Here is a 19,334-nt window from a genome sequence, read left to right as displayed (position 1 = left end):
CAATCCACCTCGTAGCCCTCAGTTGGGGTGAACAAGGGGGTTTGGTGTCCTCTAGCTTCGGTGGTGTGAACAAGGAGGTTCGATGTCCTCTAGCTTGGTAGGTTCGGTGGGGGATGCAAAAGGTCACTTGGAGTCACTTTGCTTTGGTGGTGAACAATCGCCTCTCTCTTACATTCACTCTCTCTCTACCCCATCACCTCTCTCTTACAATCACTCTCTCTCTCCACCCCATTACCTCTCTCTTACTTCATCCCTCTATCTCCACTCTTCCCCACCTCTCTCTACATCCCTCATTCACCTAGCCACTTGGCCTCCCATGCTATTTTCAGCAATACACAACTAACTTTGGCCCAAGCAGCCCCCTCCTGTTCCTAGCCTTATGCAAGTATAAGAGGAGCTTTGCCGCTACTCTACACACACATTCCGTACTACCTAAGTCCATGTTGGCACATACACAACATATGTCGTCTACACACATTCCGTACTACCTAAGTCACATATGTTGTCTCTGTGCCAACATACATATGTTGTATCTGTGCCAACATGGACTTAGGTAGTACGGAATGTGTGTAGAGGAGCGACACAGCTCCGCTTGTACTTGCATAAAGCTAGGAATACTCTCTCTTAGGAATCCTACATGCAAGTTCTGCTTGCAACTCCTACATGCATGTCCTACATGCGAGTCCTACATGCATGTTCTACATGCAAGTCCTACATGCGATTCCTACATGCATGTTCTACATGCGAGTTCTACATGCAACTCCTACATGCAATTTCTATATGCAAGTTCTACATGTAGAGAGAGAATGTCTTACAATTCCTATATGCAAAGAGAGAAGCTCCCCAACTTGTATAAATACCCCATAATGGAATGAAGCCCACAGTCTTTGGGGCATTGTGTTGAGTTCTACTTTCTACTTTGGTATTCAAAGAAATTGTCTCCAAGTGTCTATACTTCATTGCACTCCACGTCCAAAAGCATGTCCTAACCTTGCAACTCCTCCTCCCTTCTCCTCCTCCCTCCTCCTCCCTTCTCCTCTCTCTTCTCCTCCTCCTCCTCCTCCTCCCTCTTCCTCCTCCCTCCTCCTCCCTTCTTCTCTCTCTCCTTCCCTCCCATTCTCTTACACCTTCTTCCTCTCCTTAGTTCCTCAACCTTTGACCTCCATGATCTACGAGGGAGACGAGATCTCCACCATGTACTCTACCCTGAACCTTGGATCCTCCTTCTAACCCTTGAACCTCTTCTAAACTCTGGAACCTCTCTCTAAACCTTGGAACCTCCTCTAACCCTTAAACTCCTCCTAAACCCTTCAAACCCCAATGAAGGCGAAAGCCTTCATTACCCCAACCATGATGATGCATGTTGTGACAACAAAAAATGATATTTTCTTTTGAAACTTGCGGGAGGATTTGTGGGACCCGCAAGGTGACAAAAGCTAGCCACGGAGACAAAGAACCAAGAAGCGTGATGGAGAAGGTGGCGGGAGATGGCTCTTTGCGGCTACTCTTGTTGCAACTTGTCAATCTTTTGATGTCGACTACTTTATTTCATGTAATCATTGATGTGGGTTTGACACTAATTAGAATAATTAGTGAAAATGATTGCAAAGATGATCATGAGTGGAGTGCATCATTGTAAATACCATGGGTATGGATTATAAATACCTTGGTATAGGGATAGAATGGTTTAGGAGATATATTATTTGCTTTGTAATTGGGAAATAGAAATGAGTCATATATTTAGAGTGGGCCAAAAGCCTACATGGACTCAATAATGTACTAAAATAATAGGGAGTGCACATGGAGAGCATGTGGAGGGCATGTGGAAAAGTGTGGAGGAGTGTGGAGTCAAAAGGAATCCTTCTAGACTTCTTATGTGGAATGTGGAGGATGTTGACATGTGGAAAAGAGGAGGGTCCTCTTGGGCTCCATGTGAGAGGACTATTGACTTTTTTACTCAAAAGGATAAAGAAGCATCTTATGATGGGACACTTGTCAAAATCCACCTAAAAGGACAATTGATGGTGACCCAGGCCCTTATGTCACAAAGGGGTGAAAGAATCTACTGCCAGCAAATGTAACAGGGTGAAGGGAGGTGAGAATTGCACTATAAAAAGAAGCCCCTCCCCTCTCTCTCAAGCATCTCATTTTCTCCTTGTAGCCTTGCCGTTGCCTTATATCTAGCTCCTTCTATGCCTCTCCTTTCCCTTGAGCCTTAGCCCCTCTCTTCTTTGTAGTTCTCTTCCATTGGGAAGCTTTCCTGGCTTCCAGAACCAAGATCTTCCCTTCTTTTCCCATTTTCTCATATTTTTTCCCTCCTCGCTCGGGAGCTCCATTTGTGCTGATGTATGACTGGTTTTGGGATCTATTCTGAGGGGACTCTCTACCCTTTAGGGCGACCTCATTCCAATATGTACTATGGAAGCAACCCCTTTAGTAAGAGAAATCATTGCCTTTTCCTATTGCTCAAGTCGCTCATGGATTGTTTTGGTACCCGGTTGTAAAACGGCCATAACTTTTGCTCCCTACTCCGTTTTGGTCGAAACCTATATCAAAATCTTCATCTCTTTGAGCTCTATCCATTTATTCTTTACTTCCATGTTCTGAGAAAATGTTACAATGTGCAGAATAGAGTAGACTTGGATTTGGAACAGTTTTGGAGTCTGTTACTAAAATGGTCCTAACTTCTCATCTCTTGTTCCATTTTTTGTGAACTATATGTCAACATTCTTGTCTTTTCAAACCTAGGGTCACGTACATCAAGAATGCGTGGCGAGGTTACAAAGGCAAAGGAGCTGCCTCGACCTCCTTTCCATCAATGCACCCACATCCCCAAGCATAGCCGCAACCACAAGCATCAATGCACCCACGCCCCCAGTCAGATGCTGCATTACATCCACCACAACCACAAGCACCAATGCACCCACGTCCCCAGTCATATGTCGCATTCCACCCAACGCAGCTGCAAGCACCACTGCAGCCACGCCACGCGTATGCACCAGTGCATCCGCCATAACATGTCGAACCCCGTATGCCTTTTTTCCAAGATCTTTCATACCTAGAAGTTCCTCCTCCTTTTTCACATCTCCCACCACATGCACGATCACATTTCACCACATCTTTTGTGCCTCCATTTGTGCCTTCTACCGCACGCGCAGACCAATTTTCATCCCCTGCATTTTCGCTTGCACCACGAATGCACAATCTATCTGCACAAGTAGCACTAGAAAGCACTATCCCGCATTACTCAGTGACAGCCCCAACACTGTGCGAAGCTCCATTGCTAGGTTTCGTCACGTTGCTCCAGAGTGCCTTTGCACCAATCCCCCACCTTTCGATGTTGCACAGGATGTGTACGCCATGTCTCATCACATCTTGAAAATCTTGGACATTTGTGGACCATCGCCAAGTATAGAGCCGCAGAAGCTCTAATCGGGTGTTTACAACGATTTGCGATTCTAGGAAAGTCAACCGAACCGAATAGACATCCAAGTACTATATATTTTTGTGGGATTTTTGACATTGCTCCAAGATGTGGTATACAGCTCAGTCCCAACCAAGGACTTAGACCAGCCAATGACTGAGTCTTTCTTGGACGCTAGGATGTAACATGCGTGACCGATCATGGAACTTGTAACATTTTTAGTTTTATATATCATCCAAGTTTGGATCCACTCCATTGTTCGAACAGTTTGTATATTTACAGTGACATGACCAACACTGTGGGCAGATGCCTATGAATATGTAAAAGATTGTGATGTATGCCAACGGACTATTAAACCACAACACAAAGACTTCAATCCCCTAACACCAATTGTTGCATAAAAACCATTTGAGAAATGGGGGATTGACTATGTGGGTCCCATACATCCAGCAGCAAAAGGAACACAGGCATGCTACATCATTGTGGCCACTGATTACTCTACAAAATGGGCTAAAGCTAAAGAAGTCAGAAAGGCAGATGCCAGAAGGACATCAAGATTCTTATACGAAAATGTGATCACCCGATTCGGATGCCCCATTGAAATTGTGTCGGATAGAGGCACACATTTTGTCAATGAGGTAATCCAAGAACTCTTGTCTGGCTTCATGGTAATCCATAGAAAAAGCACACCCTACTACTCCCAAGGGAATGGACTCGTAGAATCCACCAACAAAATCATATGCATTATCCTCACCAAGGTAGTAGAACCACAACGTTGTGATTGGGCAGAGAAACTGAATGCTGCCTTATGGGAATATAGAGCCACATTCAAGGTCAGCATAGGGAACACACCTTTTCAATTGGTGTACAGCCTTGAAGCTGTGGTCCCACTCGAATTTGTAATACCAAGTCTATGCATCACAGTACAGGAATGCATGGGAGACCTTGAATCCTTGAAAGAAAGGCTCTATCAGTTGGAAAAGCATACAGAGACAAGACTAGTCGCCTATCATGCCATGACAACAGAAAAACGCAGAAGAAAGGAATGGTTTGATAGAAATCTGAAAGCTAAAGACATCAAGGAAGGTGCCTTAGTCGTGTTATACAATGCCAATGTACACAAGGGGAAACTGAAGTATCTAGGTCAAGGACCACCGTACCGAGTATGAAAGATGAATCCCATCGGAGCTGTTCTGCTAGAAACATTAGATGGAGTCCAATTCAACACAACAGTAAACGGGAGCCGATTGAAGTGCTACTACATCAACACGCAAGCCATCCCCGACAAAGATGAAGATTTGGGAAACGAAGTCTTCCTTAGTTAGGATTAGATTGTATCACGAGCACTCACTAGCATATGCACGTTTTTGAACATATAATTTCCACTAGATTGTTACACGCCCACTCACTGGCATATGCACGTTTTTGCACATTTAGGAAGACCTAATCAATTTCGTATTAGGGATGATTGAGTCTTAGTTTTCCTATTAAATCCCACAAATAAGCATATGGTTAGACACATCACATGCACTCACACGATTTTGCATAGGCACATAATAGATTGCATCAATAATAGTATCACACACTCTCATTCCATACTCTCAAAGCATGCAATGAATTCACAAGCATGACTAGAAGCTATGCCAAAACTCAAGATGAATTGGCAAAAGAGTCTGCAGCCTCCGCAACGAGACCCCTGCCAAACATCACAACCGTCTCCTATATGCAAAAATATCAGACTTGCATACTAATTATCTACAAGCTCAATGATACGGGTGCAATCGCATCCAACATGCATGCAAGATAGCAAGAAATGCCAGCCTCAACAATGAGACCCCCGCCAAACCTCTTCCCAAGAAGATTTGATGGCATAGTCCACAACCTCACCAACGAGATCCCCTCTGAAATTCAAAGCCATCTACCCCTCCTTAAGAGGAGATAAGCTTCTTGACTACAGAATACAAATTGTATGGTGGAAAAGCATTACAGTAGGAACGACTCGCATGCCACAAGCTAAACAGCCACCTGATTACGCACATGGCATCCCAACTCTGAAATCAAAATAAGCCATAACCCGAGGACGGGTAATAAAATGGATCCGGGAGTATGTTGACTCTGTGCCAACATTAACTTATGTAGAAAGAGAATGTGATACAACTTTGTGTTACAACTTTGTGATACAACTTTGTGTTACAACTTCTACATGTAGAAAGAGACTGTGTTACAACTTTGTGATACAACTTTGTGTTACAACTTTGTGATACAACTTTGTGTTACAACTTCTACATGTAGAAAGAGAATGTGTTACAACTTTGTGTTACAACTTTGTGTTACAAATTTGTGATACAACTTTGTGTTACAACTTTGTGATACAACTTTGTGTTACAACTTCTACATACGACTTCAACTTTGTGTTACAACTTTGTGTTACAATTCCTACATGCAGAGAGAGAAGCTCTCCAACTTGTATAAATATCCCATAATGGAATGAAGCCCACACTCTTTGGGGCATTGTGTTGAGTCTACTTTGGTATTCCAAGCATTTGGCTCAAGTGCCCATGCTTCCTTGCACTCCACGTCCAAAAGCATGTCCTAACCTTGCAACTCCTCCTCCCCTCTCCTCCAACCTTGCAACCCACCCTCTCCCTCTCCTCCTCCCTCCTGATCGTTCCTCCTCCTCCTCCCTCCTCCTCCTCCTCCTCTCTTGTCCTCCTCCCTCCTCGTCCTCCCTCCTCTCTCTTCTTTCCCCCATGCTCTTACACCTTCTTTCTCTCCCACTCCTATGCTCCTCCTAAACCCTTTGTTCCTCATCCCTTAAACTCCATGATCTATGAGGGAGATGAGTTCCCCACCATGTACTCTACCCTGAACCTTGGAACCTCCTAACCTTGGACTCCTTCTAAACCCTGGAACCTCCTTCTAAACCCTAGAACCTCCTTCTAAACCTTGGAACCTCCTTCTAAACCATGGACTCCTTCTAAACCCTGGAACTCCATCTAAACCCTGGAACCTCCTTCTATCCCCGGAACCTCCTTCTGAACCTTGGATCCTCCTTCTAAGTCTGGACTCCTTCTAAACCCTGGAACCTTCTTCAAACCCTGGAACCTCCTTCTAACCTTGGAACCTCCTTCTGAACCCTGGAACCTCCTTCTAACCTTGGAACCTCCTTCTAACCTTAAACTCCTCCTAAACCCTACAACCCCCAATGAAGGCGAAAGCCTTCATTACCTCAATCATGATGATACACGTTGCTTTTACACATGCATGCACTTTGTTTGCTTACCACACTTAAGCCTACGTCTCTAAACGAAACACGACTCGAGGTCCTAAGCTACACATATACTACAACCGACAACCCCACTATATCTGTAGGTGACAAAAAGCCTCGGAACCCTGCATACTAAGAAAACCTAGCTCTTCCTACGAAAGCAGTAGGAAAGAGCCAAAATTTGGTGCCGTTGCCGAGGAAAGAGCCAACATTTGGCGCCCATGCTCTTATACCTTCTTCCTCTCCCACTCCTATGCTCCCCCTAAACCCTTTGTTTCTCAACCCTTAAAACTCCATGATCTACGAGGGACACGAGTTCTCCACCATGTACTCTACCCTGAACCTTGGAACCTCCTTCTAACCCTGGACTCCTTCTAAACCCTAGAACCTCCTTCTAAACCTTGGAACCTCCTTCTAAACCCTGGAACTCCTTCTAAACCCTGGAACCTCTTTCTTACCCTGGAACCTCCTTCTGAACCCTGGAACCTCCTTCTGAACCCTGGAACTCCTTCTAAACCCTAGAGCCTCCTTCTAACCCTTAAACTCCTCCTAAACCCTACTCTAATCCCGGCAATGGAACCATATGTTGACTCTGTGCCAACATGAACTTATGTAGAAAGAGAATGTGATACAACTTTGTGTTACAACTTTGTGATACAACTTGATACAACTTTGTGATACAACTTTGTGTTACAACTTTGTGTTACATTTTCTACATGTAGAAAGAGAATGTGTTACAACTTTGTGTTACAACTTTGTGATACAAATTTGTGTTACAACTTCTACATGTAGAAAGAGAATGTGTTACAACTTTGTGTTACAACTTTGTGATGCAACTTTGTGTTACAACTTCTACATACGGCCAACTTTGTGATACAACTTTGTGATACAACTTTGTGTTACAACTTTGTGTTACAACTTTGTGTTACAATTTTGTGATACAACTTTGTGTTACAACTTTGTGTTACAATTCCTACATGCAGAGAGAGAAGCTCTCCAACTTGTATAAATACCCCATAATGGAATGAAGCCCACACTCTTTGGGGCATTGTGTTGAGTCTACTTTGGTATTCCAAGCATTTGTCTCAAGTGTCCATGCTTCCTTGCACTCCACGTCCAAAGGCATGTCCTAACCTTGCAACTCCTCCTCCCCTCTCCTCCAACCTTGCAACCCATCCTCTCCCTCTCGTCCTCCCTCGTCCTCCTTCCTCCTCCTCCTCCTCTCTCCTCCTCCTCTTCTCTCCTCCTCCTCGCTCCTCCTTCTCCCTCCTCTCTCTTCTTTCCGCCATGCTCTTACACCTTCTTCCTGTCCCACTCCTATGCTCCCCCTAAACCCTTTGTTTCTCAACCCTTAAAACTCCATGATCTACAAGGGAGACGAGTTCTCCACCATGTACTCTACCTTGAACCTTGGAACCTCCTTCTAACTCTGGACTCCTTCTAAACCCTGGAACCTCCTTCTAAACCCTGGAACTCCTTCTAAACCTTGGAACCTCCTTCTGAACCCTGAAACTCCTTCTAAACCCTGGAACCTCCTTCTAACCCTTAAACTCCTCCTAAACCCTACAAACCCCAATGAAGGCGAAAGCCTTCATTACCTCAATCATGATGATACATGTTCCTTTTACACATGCATGCACTTTGTGTGCTTACCACAATTAAGCCTACATCTCTCACCAGAACACGACTCGAGGTCCTAAGCTACATGTATACTACAATCAACAACTCTAATATATCTGTAGGTGACAAAAAGCCTCGGAACCCTGCAACTGAGAGAACCCTGCTCTTCCTACGAAAGCAGTAGGAAAGAGCCAACATTTGGCACTGCTGCTAGGGAGACTAGCATCTCAAGTAGCGAGTAAACATACGTAGGTATGTGTAAAAAACAAACTACTTCGAACTTTCACGAAAATAACACTCAAGGGCAAGGAGAGTACCCATCATCCTCCGCCCTGGCTACCCCTCCCTTCGACCCTCTGCATCCACCCCTGCCCCCTCCCCTCACCGCTCCCCTGCAACCCCTTGCTGACGCTCCACCCCCCTCCCCTCCCCTGCAACCCTCGTGCAACCCCCCCCTTCCCCCGTCGTGCTGGTGCCAAGGCAGCCCCCCATACACAGAGAACCCAAAAAAAAAGAGGTAACCTAACCTAACCACTAACCTAACCTAGGTTACGTTAGTCACATTTAGGTTCGATTAGTCTAACCTAGGTTCAGTTTACTTTAGGTTAGATAACTAACCTTCAGTTAGTCACTAACTGTAGTTAGTGTATTCACTTAGGTTAGGTTACTGTTCGTTAGTTGGACTAACTGGACCAGTCAGTTAGTTGCCTGTACTAGGTTAGCTCAACTAACTATGGTTAGTTAGCTGCAGTCAATCTAACATTAACTAGGTTTGGTTAGACTAACTATTAGGCATCTAACTAGATAAATAGGTTAGTTAACCTAACTAGATTAACTTGGTTCTAAGCCCTTAGTTGGACCTAAAGTCCATTCACACCACCCTTAGGACCCCCCCAAAAAAAAACCAAAATTTACCCCTACTTTAACCCCTCGAAACTCATCCGTTTGGGACCCAAACTGAACCCCGTTTGAACCCAAATTTCACACACGGAAACAGCACACTACAGGGTATTTTTCCAGCCCATCGCACACCATTTAGGCATCCCTAGCACTCGTTCATTCGTGCCCCCATGTGGGCCTCGTTTTGCACAAATTCGATCATATCTTCATGCCGTGACCTCCGATTAACGATCCGTCTGCACCAGCACATTTCCTTACACACGTAGGACAATATTAGGCACATTATTAACACGGTGGTCCCTACACAAACTAACACCACTCTAACCCTCCCAACAACACTACATCCACACCCGCACTTGTGGCAGAGACACCCTTGGCAAATCTAGCCCAATCTGCATGCAGCTACATTCCGACCAATGCCTTCAACTCCAACGCTCGCCAAATCTACATATAACTCCGCTGTAACAACCGCCCCCACCAATCCTCTACCCCGAATCCCCCCCTTGAGATTCAACCTCTCTTTTTATCTCCTCCATGCCCCAACATGGTTGGACGCCATCATGACGATGAAGGGGATATCGACCTCAATGCAGAGGTTGACAACTTCTTCAATCGAAGAAATAACAACAATCAAGGCCGATGCCCCTTGGTAAAATTGGAACTTCCCAAGTATAATGGTAGGGGAGATCCAGCCCGCTTCCTCCAACATTTTGATACCACATGCCGAGCAGGTGGAGATCAATCCCATGAAACCAAGGTGGCTTGGTTTCCCATGGCCTTAACTGATGAAGCGTCTGAATGGTACCTAGACCTTCTCGTGGAAGAATGTGCCACATGGGATCTACTTCAAACAGAATTCAAACGATGCTTTCAAATGGAGAGGCTACAAGATGATCCCGCTCTCCAACTCAGCAAGATCAAACAAGGCCGGAGAGAAGATGTACGCACGTACCTGGGTAAGATGAAGAGATTAATCGCCAAATGTGACCCACGCCCAGATGCAAAGTACCTCACGACATGGTTCATTGTAGGACTCAGAAAGAAAATCCGAAAGGATATGAAAAAGATAAGTAGCTATGAAACGTTCAGTGCTGCTCATGCGGCAGCCATTGACATCGAGGATGGCATGATAGACTCAGACACTAGCAGTGACGACGGCAGATCTAGTATCCGAGATAAGCACTCCAAAAAAGGCAAATCCAAGTCCATTGCCGAAACATCAAATGAAGATCGCCTAGAGGCCATGACCTTGAAGCTGAAAGAAGATATGATGCAGGCCATGGGGATCAAAAACTTCACTTGTCTCAGCCGCCAACTCAAACATATCCACGGTGAGAAATTGTCTGGTGTCCACATTGCATGGCAAATCATATAGCAAATGAGTGCCCAGTCCTCAGAGCCAGGATCACTGCACAAGCAAATCCACCACCAAGGTTGTGGTGCCATATCTGCGTCATCGGCGGCCATGATGAAAATAGTTGCATCTTCAACATGCGCAACAACCCCCCTCGAACTCAACAATACCAAGCGGCACCCATGCCAGTGTACAGGCAACTGACACTTGCACAAGTGCCCCTAGATCCGAGGCTAAATCCTGTTCCCGTTTGGACACAAGTCCCACAACTAATCAGGAATCCGAATCCACGACCATATCCAAGAGCACCAAACCCCGCTCCTCAGGCAGTTCCAATACATCAATTACAAGCCGAGGAAGTAGACTCATTATTTGAGTATGAAGCAGAGTACCCAGTGTACTATGTAGAAGGTGCATAGGGTCTAATACCAGTTTATGCAAATCAAGTACGACCCAACACATTTCGAGCACCAATCAAGTGCTACGGTTGTGGCAAAAATCACCGGATCGCAGAGTGCCCTCATCATGGTAGCCCAGCTACTTTCCAACCACTCTGTCGAGATTGTGGCATAGGACATGCCTGTATGGATTGTCCCATGAAAAATAAGGTCCTAGAACAAACAGAGGTTAAGCCTGACGTCCCAATCAGCATCATTGGGGTGGACCATCAAAGTTTGGGTCCGGCAAGTGTAAAATCACAACCTCTAAATGTAATTACACGCCAATAGAAAGAGGCCACCAAGGACCCTGAAATTCCAATCCAACCAAAGCGACTTCTTAAAAAGAAAGCACAAGTGCCTCCACCTCTGCCAAGCAATGAGCAGCCGAGTTCATCCACATCAACTCCCGAGCCTCAAATAAAAGAAGCTCCATACCCAAATGCAGAGGTGGAGAAGGTTCATTTTCAGATACTTCAACAATGGGTCCAAAATGAACAAGCTCAATTTGAGGCTGAGAAACAAGCTCAAGACCCAATCTATGACTTGGCCCCACAAAGTATTGATACTGTACTCAAGCCTTTGTTCCAACAATGACCTCCACAACAGAATGTACTGCCACGTCAACTTGAAGGAGCCACACTCTCTAGCATCTTGAGTTGCCCTGTGTCAATTCCCATCGAAATCCTCTTACGGAATTGTCCCAATCTCTGGGAGAGTTTCAAAGGATGGGTTGAACTCGCAAATCCCCCTCCACCTATGAATAACATTGAAGATATCCCTGTGCAGATGGGTGGGAGAGATGACATATGCAACATTACTGTGCCTTTCATCCACAAGGCATATAATGAAGTCCAAGCCATAGTGGATGGTGGAGCAGGTGTAAATGTCCTATCCAAGGAGCTCTACGAAGAATGGGGTCTCCCACCAATGCAAAAGGCTAATTTTAACATATGCCTTGCCGATGATTCACGGGCTAAACCCTTGGGGATAGTGAATGGCGTGTCCACAAAGATCGCAGGAGTCTGCTTTTCCCTTCCATTCACAATCTTGGATCTCCCCAAAAAATCCTATCAAATCTTACTAGGACGTCCTTGGTTATGGGAAGCATCAGTCCTCCATGACTGGGGAACTGATAGACTGACAATCTAGAATCGAGACACTGTAGTCAAGGTGAATGTGGGGACAGGAGCTATTAAACCAATTGTGCCTAGAGCATTGGATGACACATCTTCCACGACAATCTAAGGCAAATTAGCTCCCCTACAACAGCATGCCATAGCGGGTGACTCACAAAGCGATGTCAATAACTGGATACAAACATTGGCAACCATCAACAACTGCCATTCATTAGACCCCATCTTCTCACAGATAGATGCTAATGCGCTATAGGTTGATCCTCCACCGACACATGAAGAACCAATCGATCTAGAGATGCCATTCTTTATGGCTGACCTCGAATGGGATAATGAACCAGAAGAAGGTACCAATACCAATGATGACTCAAATTCTCCTTGGGACCTTGAAACATAGGCTGTGAATGCTGAAATTGAAGATCAAATCTTTGATAATGACTTAGCCATTCTGCATGCCCTAATGGCAGTCGAGCTCCCCTGCAGTTGAATAACAGCTGAATAACAGCAGAAGATCCCGCAAGAAAGCTGAAGGAGGAAATCGCAGAAAAGCCAAGGCCAAGCACTTCAATGAATTCGAACGAGTCCAAACAAGGATTGTCAAATTGTACCTTGCAAAGTCAGCTCCCTCAAAATCAAAACCACCACCTCTTGAATGGTCCGCTGAGGGACTGGAAGGAATATGTGCAGCACATGAACCCTTACTTGGAAACACCTTACCAGTGGAAAAGTTACCCCACAGTTTCCAACGTAAGAAGTTTTGGAAATATAAGCCACATGTGCGGATGAAGCTCGATCAAGAGACTTCAAAAAAAGAAAGAAAAGAAGAGCCTAACAAATTAATAAATGCAGCTATGCCACCCAGTACACATGACACATGTCAGGCTAGTTCAACCCCATCAGAGGCCGATCTTCGAGAAGTGCCGGAATACTTCAAGAATTATACAAGTGATAGTGCGCCAATAGCAATGCCAAGACCACTCAGAGAATCTGAAGTTCAAGAAACTGATAGCATTGGTGAAACTCCAATCTATGAGGGACTGGCAAAAACACGCACAATAAACCTTGCCCTTGAAGGGGAGGAAGAAAAATTGGTTTTCATTGGGAAACAGCTTTGTCAAGAAGATGAAACCAAACTCAAAGAACTCCTAATGGAATACTGTGACTGCCTAGCATGGTCATACAAAGAGATGAAAGGAATTTCACCAGAAGTGGCAGTACACACGATACCTATAAGGGAAGGTGCTCACCCTAAGGTATGTGGACCTTATCGTACAAATCCTAAATATGGCACCATGGTTTATGACGAGCTAGAGACACTACTAGATGTCGGATTCATCTACGAGATAGAGCACACTGATTGGGTTTCACCCATTGTCATTGTACCTAAATGCAACAAGAAGCTCAAAATATGCGTAAACTTAAAAAATGTGAATGCCGCCACAATTAGGGATCACTATCCCCTACCCTTAACAGAAACAGTGTTGGAAAAGGTGGCAGGATCCAAAATATATAGCTTCTTGGATGGCTTCAGTGGCTATAGCCAAGTGCAAATTGCTCCTCAAGCCTAATCAAAAACATCATTTGCTACAAAATGGGGTATTTTTGCATATCGAGTCATGCCATTCGGCCTTTGTAATGCCCCGGCCACATTCCAGCGAGTCATGTTCACAGCTTTCAAGTCATTTTTGAATAAGTTTTTACAGGTGTTCTTGGATGATTTGTGCATCCATTCAAACAAAGAGGACCACTTCAAATGTCTTGAAGCAGTATAATCAAATGCAGGGAGTATGGCATCTCCCTAAATCCAACAAAATGCGAGTTCATGGTCACCCACGGAGTTGTTTTAGGACACATCGTCTCTCAACATGGGATTGCAACTGACATGGACAAAGTCAAAATCATCATGGAATTGCCTCCTATAAATTCCAAAGGTGTACAGGTCTTTATGGGACATGCCGGCTATTATAGAAGATTTATATTGCAGTATTACATGATAGCTAGACCACTTTAGAAATGATTAGTGGAATTCTTATGGATCGAAGAGTGCGAGCAAGCCTTTGAGCTTTTAAAGTGGCGCCTAATCATAGCACCCATCCTTATATCTCCCAATTGGGATATTGATTTTCATGTTCATACTGATGGATCCGAGTATGCAATTGGGAGTGTGCTTTGTCAACCTGGTGAACATAAGAAAGACTACCCCTTCTACTTTGCTAGTCGACAACTCAATGATGTAGAGATCAACTATACAACCACAGAAAGAGAAGCCCTAGCAATGGTGTATAGTGTAAAGAAATTTTGGCAATATCTACTGGTAAATGATTTTGTCTTCTACACCGACCATCAAGCATTGCCTTATCTTGTGAATCATCCGTGTACCACAAGAAGAATAACGAGATGGCCCCTCTTGCTTCAAGAATTCAACTTCAAAATAGTGGTCTGCAAAGGTGCCCAACACTACATTGCCGATCACATGTCTCGAGTCAAGTCGGGAGAAGAAGCCACTGGAGTAGAAGACGACTTACCAAATGCCACACTATTTCAAATAGATGCTGTTCCAGAGTGGTATATAGATATCATTGGGTACTTGATGGCAGAAAGACCACCCCCTGACATGAAAGTAATAAATGCCAAAAAATTGATTCTAAAGGATACACCCTATCAACTCATTGCAGGACAACTGTACAAGATGGGCAAGGACCAGGGCAAGGACCAGATCTTAAGAAGATGTGTAATGCCTCATGAGATCATGCCAATCCTGAGTGAATTCCATGAAGGCATTGCAGGAGGACACTTTCAAGGGGAAGCCACAGCAAGAAAAGTTCTCCTCGCAGGCTACTGGTGGCCAATGCTATGGGCAGATGCCTATGAATATGTAAAAGGCTGTGATGTATGCCAACGGACTATTAAACCACAACACAAAGACTTCAATCCCCTAACACCAACTGTTGCACAAAAACCATTTGAAAAATGGGGGATTGACTATGTGGGTCCCATACATCCAGTAGCAAAAGGAACATAGGCATGCTACATCATTGTGGCCACTAATTACTTTACAAAATGCGTTGAAGCTAAAGTACTTAGAACGGCAGATGCCAGAAGCACAGCAAGATTCTTATACAAAAATGTGATCACCCGATTTGGATGTCCCATTGAAATTATGTCGGATAGAGGCACTCATTTTGTCAATGAGGTAATCCAAGAACTCTTGTCTGGCTTGATGGTAATCCATAGAAAAAGCACACCCTACTACCCCTAAGGGAATGGACTAGTAGAATCCACCAACAAAATAATATGCATTATCCTCACCAAGGTAGTAGAACCATAGCATTCTTACAGGGCAGAGAAACTGAATGCTGTCTTATGGGCATACAGAACCACATTCAAGGTCAGTACAGGGAACACACCTTTTCAATTGGTGTACGGCCTTGAAGCTATGGTCCCACTCAAATTTGTAATACCAAGTCTACGCATCGCAGAGTATAGGAACGCATGGGTGACCATGATTCCTTGAAAGAAAGGCTCTATCAGTTGGAGAAGCATATAGAAACAAGACTAGTCGCCTACCATGCCATGACAACAGAAAAACTTAGAAGAAAGGCATGGTTTGATAGAAATCTGAAAGATAAAGACATCAAGGAAGGTGCCTTAGTCCTGTTATACAATGCCAAGGTACACAAGGGAAAACTGAAGTATCTAGGTCAAGGACCCTACCGAGTACGAAAGATGAATCCCATCGGAGCTGTGTTGCTAGAAACATTGGATGGAGCCCAATTCGACACAATAGTAAACGGGAGCCGACTGAAGCACTACGACATCAACACGCAAGCCATCGCCGATAAAAATGAAGATTTGGGAAACGAAGTCTTCCTTATTTAGGATTAGATTGTATCACGAGCACTCACTAGCATATGCACGTTTTTGCACATATAATTTGCATTAGATTGTTACACGCACACTCATTGGCATATGCACATTTTTGCACATTGAGGAAGACCTAATCAATTTCGTATTAGGGATGTTTGAGTCTTAGTTTCCCTATTAAATCTCACAAATAAGCATATAGTTAGACACATCACATGGACTCACATGATTTTGCATGGGCACATAATAGATTGCATCAATAATAGTATCACACACTTTCATTCCATACTCTCAAAGCATGCAATGAATTCACAAGCAGTACAAGAAGCTATGCCAAAACTCAAGATGAATTGGCAAAAGAGTCTGCAGCCTCTGCAACGAGACCCCCACCAAACATCACAGCCGTCTTCTATATGCAAAAATATCAGACTTGCATACTAATTATCTAGAAGCTCAATGATACGGGTGCAATCACATCCAACATGTATACAAGATAGCAAGAAATGGCAGCCTCAACAACGAGATCCCCACCAAACCTCTTCCCAAGAAGATGCGATGGCATAATCTGCAATCTCGGCAACGAGATCCCCTCTAAAATTCACAGTTGTTTACCCCTCCTTAAGAGGAGATAAGCTTCTTGACTACAGACTACAAATTGTCTGGTGCAAAAACATTATAGCAGGAATGACTCGCATGCCACAAGTTAAACAACCACTGGATTACGCACATGGCATTCCAACTCTCAAATCAAAATAAGCCATAACCCGAGGATGGGTAATAAAATGGATCCGAAAGTATGTTGACTCTGTGCCAACATGAACTTATGTAGAAAGAGAATGTGATACAACTTTGTGTTACAACTTTGTGATACAACTTTGTGTTACAACTTTGTGTTACAACTTTGTGTTACAACTTCTACATGTAGAAAGAGAATGTGTTACAACTTTGTGTTACAACTTCTACATGTAGAAAGATAATGTGTTACAACTTCTACATGTAGAAAGAGAATGTGTTACAACTTTGTGTTACAACTTCTACATATGACTTCAAATTTGCGTTACAACTTTGTGATACAACTTTGTGATACAACTTTGTGTTACAGCTTTGTATTACAACTTTGTGATACGACTTTGTGTTATAACTTTGGTTACAATTCCTACATGCAGAGAGAGAAGCTCTCCAACTTGTATAAATACCCCATAATGGAATGAAGCCCACACTCTTTAGGGCCTTGTGTTGAGTCTACTTTGGTATTCCAAGCATTTGTCTCAAGTGTCCATGCTTCCTTGCACTCCACGTCCAAAAGCATGTCCTAACCTTGCAACTCCTCCTCCCCTCTCCTCCAACCTTGCAACCCATCCTCTCCCTCTCCTCCTCCCTCCTCCTCCTTCCTCCTCCTCCTCCCTCCTCCTCCTCCTATCTCCTCCTCCTCCTCCTCTCTCCTCCTCCTCCCTCCTCCTCCTCCCTCCTCTCTCTTCTTTCCCCCATGCTCTTACACCTTCTTCCTCTCCCACTCCTATGCTCCCCCTAAACCCTTTGTTTCTCAACCCTTAATTCTCCATGATCTATGAGGGAGATGAGTTCTCCACCATGTACTCTACCCTGAACCTTGGAACCTCCTTCTAACCCTGGACTCCTTCTAAATCCTAGAACCTCCTTCTAAACCCTGGAACCTCCTTCTAAACCCTGGAACTCCTTCTAAACCCTGGAACCTCCTTTTGAACCTTGAAACTCCTTCTAAACCCTGGAACCGCCTTCTAACCCTTAAACTCCTCGTAAACCCTACAACCCCCAATGAAGGCGAAAGCCTTCATTACCTCAATCATGATGATGCACGTTCCTTTTACACATGCATGCACTATGTTTGCTTACTAGAGACTTAAGCCTGTGTCTCTCACCAGAATATGACTTAAGGTCCTAAGCTACACTTATACTACAAACGATGACACCAATATATCTGTAGGTGACAAAAAGCCTCAAAACCTTACATACTGAGAATACCCTACTCTTCTTGTAGAAGTCGCTGCGAGATGGGCTCGAAGTCACTTACAATGTGAGGATGGGAGTAAGGTGGTGGTCGATGGAGAGGGAGGAGTATCTTGCGTAGGGCTCGGAATGAAGAAGAGAATGGAGGTAAAATGTGAAAGATGAAGAATGAGGGGGTGGAGTTGGTTTTTATAGGAAATGAGTTTAGGTTTAGGGTTTAACCCTAAACAATTCTCGAGCCATAACTCTTTATGGATAGCTCGGTTTGCTTTTCTGCAAAAAGGTGAAATGATCAAAATTACAAGCTCTACGCATTTGTGTCTACTACCTAGCATGATTGTATATCATGTGGCTTCTATTTAAGAAATAAAGAAAATTTCTTAAGGTAGTAACCCAAGGTTGATGCTTGGGGTTGATATGTTGGCTCTTTCCCACGACTTCTGCAAGAAGAGTAGGGTATTCTCAGTATGCAAGGTTCCGAGGCTTTTTGTCACCTACAGATATATTGGTGTCATCGTTTGTAGTATAAGTGTAGCTTAGGACCTTGGGTCATATTCTGGTGAGAGACACAGGCTTAAGTCTCTAGTAAGCAAACATAGTGCATGCATGTGTAAAAGGAACATGCATCATCATGATTGGGGTAATGAAGGCTTTCACCTTCATTGGGGGTTGAAGGGTTTAGAAGGAGGTTCCAGGGTTTAGAAGGAGTTCTAAGGTGTAGAAGAGGTTACATGGTTAAGAAGGAGTTCCAGGGTTTAGAAGTGGTTTAAGGATTTGAAGGAGAATCCAAAGTTCAGGGTAGAGTACATGGCAGAGAACTCATCTCACTCGTAGATCATGGAGGTCAAGGGTTGAGGGACTAAGGGTTTAGGGGGAGAATAGGAGTGGGAGAGGAAGAAGGTATAAGAGCATGGGGGGGAAGGAGAGGGAGGAGGAGGGAGGAGGAGAGGGAGGAGAAGGGAGGAGGAAGAAGGATGAGGGAGGAGAAGGGAGGAGAGGAGGGAGGGAGGAGAAGGGAGGAGGAGGGAGAAGGGAGGAGCAATTGGGAGGAGGAGAGGGAGAGGAGGGGTTGCAAGGTTGGAGGAAAGGGGAGGAGGAGTTGTAAGGTTAGGACATGCTTTTGGATGTGGAGTGCAAGGAAGCATGGACACTTGGAGACAATTGCTTGGAATACCAAAGTAGAACTCAACACAATGCCGCAAAGAGTGTGGGATTCATTCCATTATGGGGTATTTATACAACTTGGAGAGCTTATGTCTCTGGATCTAGGAATTGTAAGACATTCTCTCTCTATGTGTAGAACTTGCATCTAGAAGTTGCCTGTAGGAGTTGTGTTGAAGGCATA

The sequence above is a fragment of the Dipteris shenzhenensis genome, chromosome 13, assembly GCF_047967505.1.
Source record: "Dipteris shenzhenensis isolate YYH24624 ecotype China chromosome 13, Dip_SZ_1.0, whole genome shotgun sequence".
Classification (NCBI taxonomy): domain Eukaryota; kingdom Viridiplantae; phylum Streptophyta; class Polypodiopsida; order Gleicheniales; family Dipteridaceae; genus Dipteris; species Dipteris shenzhenensis.
This window is presented reverse-complemented; position numbering follows the sequence as displayed.